The sequence below is a fragment of the Nanorana parkeri genome, unplaced genomic scaffold (assembly GCF_000935625.1).
Source record: "Nanorana parkeri isolate BGI_ZX_2015 unplaced genomic scaffold, ASM93562v1 scaffold3410, whole genome shotgun sequence".
NCBI classification, from domain to species: Eukaryota; Metazoa; Chordata; class Amphibia; order Anura; family Dicroglossidae; genus Nanorana; species Nanorana parkeri.
This window is the reverse complement of record NW_017309678.1, coordinates 40,082-48,489: the sequence shown is the minus strand read 5'-3', so window position 1 is coordinate 48,489 and position 8,408 is coordinate 40,082.

Below are 8,408 nucleotides of genomic sequence, written 5' to 3'. Positions count from 1 at the left end.
GGTATGCTGAGTATTGTATTATGTCCAGTGGCCACACCCTTACATATGACCATCCTGGACACGTCTACATTTACATATGACGAGGTTTGACAGTCCACACGCCAGTATCTTATGTATCAGATTGAATGTACGACTCGTTAGATACCCAACATGATATATTTCCAATGTATGTTTTTCTGTGTCCTGTCGGCCTCCTTCTGGACCTTGTACCAGTGACGTGCCTTCTGGGCTGGGTGAGGCGTCCCCCCAGCCCGCCGAAGCTCAGTCCATCCTGCCAAAGCTCCACCCCCATCTGGCTGAAGCCCCGCCCCCAGCTCGGTAACCAAGCTGCGTGGGGAGGAGGAAGGGAGGAGACAAGGAGGAGCCTCCCTGTCCCTCGCTTGCTCGTCACTGCTGAGGCATCGAGATCGATGGCCTCAGTGTGTTTTCTTTCTTTTTTGGATTGGACAGCTTGGACCAATGGTGCTTTGCCATTGGTCCAAGCCATCCACAGAGCTCACGCCTCTATCACAGAGTAGAGGCTGTGACAGCTCTTGCCTCACCAAGTTAGGTTACACGGGCTGTGGGGAAGCCGATCTGAATGGAGAAAAAGCTGTCAGATTCAGACTTGAAGCTGACAGCTTTTTCCTCCAAAATTTTCGGTGAGGCTCTGCACCCCCCCTGACCGCATGCCCCTGCCTTGTACTATGGGGGTGTTTGGTGTCTAACTGATTGGTATCATTAGTGTGGCCACTTTACGATATCTCCGTTACTGTAGGAGTTATGGAATATGAACTAACGTTGAGAGTTTGAGACGTATGGAAGCTCTAGATCCTTGGTTCTCAACTGGTGGGCCGTGACCCATACATCTCATACATCTTCGGAGCGCTGTGTGACCTGTCATGGACGGAGCGCTGGATGTTAATTAAAGGCGGCGCTGCATCCGGCTTCTGACAGGTAGTTAGGTTACACAGCAGAGCGCTTCCCCACTGCTTGTGTAACCTAACTTGGTGAGGCAAGAGCTGTCACAGCCTCTACTCTGTGTTAGAGGCGTGAGCTCTGTGGATGGCTTGGACCAATAGCAAAGCGCCATTGGTCCGTGTTCAGTGGGTCCCCGCGTGCCTTCCACTTTTCCATGTGAGAGGTTCCTCAGCCTCCCCCTAGCTCAGGACTATCAGTTCTCGCGCCAACCAGCCATTCTAAATATGCTGCCCGGTGCCGAGTGTCAGCTTGAGGTGGGGTGGGGGTATGGCCACGAGGGAGCTCCATCCATACTTGCATTGCTTACAGCTCCCTCGCGTACCCTGTAGAGGTGCCTGGACCGGAGTGACATTATAATCTGGCTCCCGGCACCTCAGGGCATGCATGGAAGCTGTACAAGCAACGCACATATGGATGGAGCGGAGCCACAGCACTGCAGCCAACACTGCGTTCCCTTGCGGTGCGACTTGGGTCACGACTTAGTGACCGAGGACAAATGTGGGCCCCGAGGTTACACAGGTTGAGAACCGATGCGCGAGATCAATGTACCAGACTCACAGATGTGAATTCCGAACTACTGCTCCCCAGACTGAACATGACTTGACCAGTTATGACAGGGCCTCCTCAGAGGTCCTCAGAAGACTCTGCTAAGTAAGGTTAATGAGGCTCGGCCTCCCTCTGAGCTGGCCGTGGCTTGTCAAACGTGTCGCCTTCAATGAACTCCCAGCAGAGACATGTGTATCTGACTGTGTTTGTTACCGACTCTCTGATAGGTTAGGCCTCGAGCCCTTCCGAACAGGAGGCAAGGATCTCATCTTCAGAGGACTCAGGGGTTCCAAATTCTGAAGGGGTCTTAGGTGGGCTGGTCAGGGCTGCATGCCTCCCCTCCCTCCTTTCCTTCCTTCCTCGCTCCTCTTACCTGCACATATGGCCCCGTCTGCCCGCCGGACCGGCCAGAAGTGACGTCACTTCCTGCCAGTACGACATCAGACGAGCAAGCTCGATGATGGGGCCCCAGCTTGTCTCAAAGCCGCTGCAGCGGCAATGCGTTGGGCCCTGCGCTGCTAGGGCCAGGCCTCCGCTTCCTCGCCCTTCACCGTCGGCCAATAGTCATGTAAGAGACCCGGGCGGGCCCCCCAGGCTGCCCGGGCCCCTTACATGAGTATCGGCCGTACCCCCCCTGATGGCTGCCCTGGCCGCAATCACATGTAAAATGTGTGCAGCATGTCCATCCTTCCCCCCCCCCCCCAACCTACCTCTCTCCTCTGGTTCCGTACTATGGAGAGGTAGAGTCAGATAATTCTGCCAGTGTGTGATGTCTCTGGGGCCCTTGTTTAATAGGGTGGCAACACTATCTACCCCGCTACCAATATTGCAAGCAGATTGTCACCCGCCTGCATGAACTACAGGCAACTGTGTTTTCATCCAATCCCCTGCAGTGTGCAGTGTCCCCCCCCGCCGGGTGATTGACAGCTGCTCCAACCATTCAGCAGCTGAGAATGGACCTCCCTGTAACCGTAACTCTCAGCTCGGCTTATTAAAGGAAAAGTAAATATAATGGATTTAGTGACACGATGAAGAAGAGGTGATAAATCTATATTATGGGGGGAGGGGCGCTAGGGTTAGGGTTATCTTTGATTGTGTCCATAGTTCCACTTTAAAAGATAAGTATAGAAAAGTACAATTTCCCTCTCAGACAATGACGTCTTCTCTTGTTTATGTAAAGAAAACAGAAACTCTTTTCCCTCTGCAACTCATCAGTAATAATAATAATAAAGGTTCCCGAGGAATGAATTGTGTAATACCCGGAGGAGGCGAGTAACGAGACCCCCGAGGCGTCTTCTACAACCGTACAGAGACTACGAGGAACAAGAAACAATCCCGTCCTCCCCCCTGGAGGCCAATAAATTCATCTTCTCCTCGTTATACAACAACAAAGAATAATAATAACAATAATAATAATGATACAAGTTGTCTATTGTGTCAGAGAAATGACATTCCAGTCCGTGTTCCATTGCAGTGCGACTTGGGCCTCGGTCCATATCTGCACCACGGCAAAGGTTCTACCCATGTCCAGGACTTGCCTTTTCCTTTCGGCGCTCCACCGTGTCCCTTCAGCCCAAAAACATTTGGTCAGGTTATAAACTTCCCTCCAAACTGCCCAGAGTGAGGGTATGAGTGTTGTGGGCAGGCCCGGATTCCCCACAAGGCCACCGAGGCCAGGCCTCGGGGCGGCAGTGGCGTGGAGTCTGGCGGTAAGTTGCCTTCTACATTTAGTCCTGCTTTGGGAAGGCGGGACTAAATGTAGTGAGGCGAAGCGCTCGCTCGTTAACAAGCGATCGCCGCTATGTCGCCGCAATCACTTGTAAAATGTTTGCTGCCGTCCGTCCGCCCCCTCCGTCCGCCCCCCCACCTCCCTCTCTCTGCCGACTCTGTCTTCCTCCCCCCCGGCCGCCGATGTACACAGTGAGAGGGGAGAGCTGTGCTAGAACTCCTGTATTGGAGGTGACCGGGTTCAATAAAGAGAACCTGTCACCACCAAAAGGCTATCACACAGGGGATTGTTTTCTCCTGTGTGATAGCAATAAAGTTTCGAGAAGCTAAAAATGTAAAGAATAAATAAAAATTTAAAAAGTAAGAAAAAAGTAAGAAAAATAAAAAAATTAAAACTAACCCTTCCGCCCCTGCCATCCGGTGGCCATTCTCCGTTGATTTGGGTTGGGAGGGTTCGGTTGGTGGGGGTGGGGGGCGCATTGCTGAACTTGGCCTTGGGGCGGCAGGGAGAGCAAATCCAGCCCTGGTTGTAGGGCCATTAGAACTAAGATTTGGTGTATCCTGTAAAGTGCTCATTATGTGCATCAGGAGATTCAGGTTCTACTTCCCAACAAGTTCTAGATTCTGCCGGACTGTCAACAACATTCTGGCACCCTACAGATCTGCAGCTGACCTGCTGCTGGAAAGGTCTGGGGAGATGATAACACATTGTGCTGGATACTGGGTATGGTCTAAAGCATGGGTGGGGAACCTCCGGGCCCTCCAGCTGGGGGTGAAACTACAAACCCCATAATGCATCTGTCTCTGGGAGTCATGCCTGTGGCTGTGAGAATCTTGCAATGCCTCATTGGATTTGTAGTTTCACCACAGCTGGAGGTTCCCCACCCCCGGTCTAAAGGAACTTGGTTCCTATGGTCTAGGCCGGTGGTTCTCAACCTGTATAACCTCAGGACCCACATTTGTCTTCGGTCATTAAGTCGCGGCCCAAGTAACACTGCAATGGAACGCACGGCATTGCGGTACCGCTCGTTCCAGTGCAGGTGATTGAACTGTGGGTGGGAGATGCGTTCGGGATGCCATTCAAAAGCTCCCCCCAAGTCTCCGTACCTTGCGAGAACTGGAGTGGATCTTCAGGGGGTCCAGTGTGGGCTGATGTGCTGTGACAGAGCTTCATCCATACGTGCAGTGCTGGTACAGCTCCCTTGCGTGCCCTGTAGAGGTGCCGGGAGCCAGAATGTGACGTCACACGGGCCCAGGCACCTCTACAGGACAGGCGAGGGAGTTGTACGTGTGGATGGAGCTCCCTCACGGTCATAGCCCCGGCCCATCCCACCCCACCCCATCCCACCCAACATAATTTGAATGGCTGCTTGGCAGGAGAACTGACAGTGCTGAGAGCCTCCAACTTAGAAAAGTGGAAGACACACGGCGACCCAATGAACACGGGGTCGCGACCCACCAGTTGAGAACCAAGGGTCTAGGCCTGCTCTCAGTACACACTGCTCACATAGGCCCCAGTCCTCGTACACACAAAATGCTCCTTAACTACTCCACCATGAATGAGAATGAGAAACCTAAAGGATGGTCCTTCAGAAATAAATATGGCCAGAGGACTCACACTGAGCTAGAAGCAGAACTCATGAACTAGTAGTCGGGAGGGCTTCCCATTGAGGGCTTCCCATTGATGGCTTCCCATTGAGGGCTTCCCATTGAGGGCTTCCCATTGATGGCTTCCCATTGAGGGCTTCCCATTGAGGGCTGTTGTGGAAATGTTACTAGGATGTGTTATTAGTGTAATGTTTTGTCATTAGTCTCTCAGTGTCTCGGTGTAAATAGACGCTGGGGGATTAATCCATTGGAGGAGATTTCTTATGCGCAGCGGAGCTGTGTCTTGGCGAGTGTATGGACGCCGGCTGGGGCCCCCCGTGCAATGCATGGATTTATTGGCTTGCGTGGATACATTTGCCTTGAACGCAGTATATGAAAGGAACGTGCGTTTGTTCTCTCTGGGGTGCCTGATCAACACGCCTGAGATGACATAACGTTGTCCCTGTGACTGAGCGCGCATGAGAATCCTAGTAACATTATGTGGCATTGCTCACTGAGCCACGCGGGATAAAGTCACTCCGGTGGTCATTGATTGTTAATACATGTGATTTGTTAGCTGACATCACTTCCTGTCTCGCTGTTTGAGACACCCCTTCCTGTCTGACATCACTTCCTGTTAGGCAGGTATAAACAATAAAGATACCTGTGTTCAGGGCTCTTAGCATGGGATTATCGTGCAAGCAACATCTGTCTCCTGACTCTACATGACTCTATAGAAGGGAAATACTTCCAGTCCTCGCATAAAGGAGCGCAGTACAACGGGGGAAATTCTTTGTGTTTGGCGCAGCTTAATGCGACATGGATTTGTGCGTTGAACCAAGTGAATTTCCATAACAGGGCTTCCCATTGAGGGCTTCCCATTGAGGGCTTCCCATTGATGGCTTCCCATTGAGGGCTTCCCATTGAGGGCTTCCCATTGAAAGTTCTCCTTTCCTCCCATGTTTATTATTAGATGACTGTAACAAGGCCGCTCTGCTTCCCGGTCCCCAATACCGAGCAATGATCGGCCGGCACCGATCCTCCGGATCTTCATATGGACCTATCTCTTTATTATTGATATCAAGTCCTGGCTACTGGACTGTCTATGGTTGTTTCCGCCATTATTCATGCTGATTGTCCCCAATAACAATACCTACCATGAAGATCTGAAGATTATCTCCAAACTTACACATCCAACAAACCAGTCTGAGCCGGAGGGAAGTCCTCTCACTGGATACAACCTAAACCTTTGATTCAGTGGAGGAGTGGGAATATTTCCTGGATGTAATAGAGGCCCAATGTTTCTGACCTGACTCCCAATCCCATACATATGACCTATGATTTCATGGTGTAGGGGTACCGCCCATAGTGTCCTTTATGTCCTGTTTATTTTGGTCTGGTGGTGGAATCTGAGGCCATATTGGTGAGGAACTCCCCTACACTTAATGGACTCCAGTAAAGGACACTCTGGTACCCCAACTACACACGTTACCTGAGATCTCACACAGTACTCATCTTCTTGATGCTTCATCATCCTCAAAACTCTTAATGGGCCACCTACACCATGCAAACACATCCTATATGTAGGACAATCCACTACATTCCCTCCATTATGGCACAATACAGACCTCCCCGGGCTGTCCTCTCTAGAGGGATGTGGTACATGGCAATCCCATAGAATGAAGACATGATCTCAGCTGTATGGCCGTTCTACTCTCAGATCATCTCCGTGTTACAAACTCAATGATCAGATTCCAGATTCCTGCCAAGCTTTCTAGGTGCCCAAAGCTCAGACATGTCCTACACAGTTCCCTCTCTACAGCCCCGTAGACGTTAGCAGAAAACATTCGTCAGGCTTCCATGACCAAGGATGTGATCTCTGGGTATGTTTACACTCACTTCATACACGTCCCTTGAACATGAAGTGCCCCATTGTAGGGGGGCAGATGGCAGTTCATATATGTCTCTTGGACATGAAGTGCCCCATTGTAGGGGGGCAGATGGCAGTTCATACACGTCCCTTGAACATGAAGTGCCCCATTGTAGGGGGGCAGATGGCAGTTCATACATGTCTCTTGGACATGAAGTGCCCCATTGTAGGGGGGCAGATGGCAGTTCATAAATGTCTCTTGGACATGAAGTGCCCCATTGTAGGGGGGCAGATGGCAGTTCATACATGTCTCTTGGACATGAAGTGCCCCATTGTGGGGGGACAGATGGCAATTCATACATGACCCTTGAACATGAACTGCCCCATTGTGGGGGGACAGATGGCACTTCATACATGACCCTTGAACATGAAATGCCCCATTGTGGCGGGACAGATGGCAATTCATACATGACCCTTGAACATGAACCGCCCCATTGTAGGGGGGCAGATGGCAGTTCATACATGACCCTTGAACATGAACTTCCCCATTGTAGGGGGGCAGATGGCAGTTCATACATGACCCTTGAACATGAACTTCCCCATTGTGGGGGGACAAATGGCAGTTCATACATGTCCCTTGAACGTGAACTTCCCCATTGTGGGGGGACAGATGGCAGTTCATACATAACCCTTGAACGTGAACTTCCCCATTGTGGGGGGACAGATGGCAGTTCATACATGACCCTTGAACATGAACTGCCCCATTGTGGGGGGACAGATGGCAGGTCATACATGACCCTTGAACATGAAGTGCCCCATTGTGGGGGGACAGATGGCAGTTCATACATGACCCTTGAACATGAACTTCCCCATTGTGGGGGAGACAGATGGCAGTTCATACATGACCCTTGAACATGAACTTCCCCATTGTGGGGGGACAGATGGCAGTTCATACATGTAAATTGCGGCAATGATAAGGAAACGTCGCCATGTAACAGATTTGTAACACTTTGTGAAGTCTCTTATCACAGATCTGACGCGACTCGACGGACCAGGCAGGACTGTCTCAGGTGATTGGTTGCCCTCGGGGGGCAATTAAAATGTTAGGAATATAATATAAAAGAGATAATGAAGAGGATGGTTATCAGCAGAGTGAAGTCTGCACAGCGATGAGTCCGCGCTCTCATGTATCACACGTGGGGCTCATTGAGCGGGTCATTGGTGACGCTGTGTTGTGTTGGTGAAACTAATTGCGGTGTTTGCTGGTTCTCCTCCATGATCTGCTGGGGGTTGTGATCCGTTACACCAACACACGCACCATATTATTGAGTGTCCATGAACGCCGAGCACTGCCGCCATCTGAATCCAGAGGACATAACGCAGATTGCATTGTCCTTGGGTTTGGACTGTATTGGGGAGCGGCGACCAAGGCAGCCTATGAGCGGTTATGATCACAGAGAGTCACCACAAGTTCATCATCATCATCACAATGTCCTTCATTTCACTTTTTACCCCATTTTGGATAGAGATGGGGGAGGCTTAATCAAGTGTTTTTGACATTTCTGTCTCAACAGAGAGATTTCCCTTCACTTCCTGTCCTATAGACGCAACAGGAAGTGAGAGGATATCCTTTAAATGTGAGGGAAATCCACGTTTAGACAGTTGTCATTGGAACGAGTGTCCCTGTTGGATGATTCCCCCTTCATAATTTTGGATT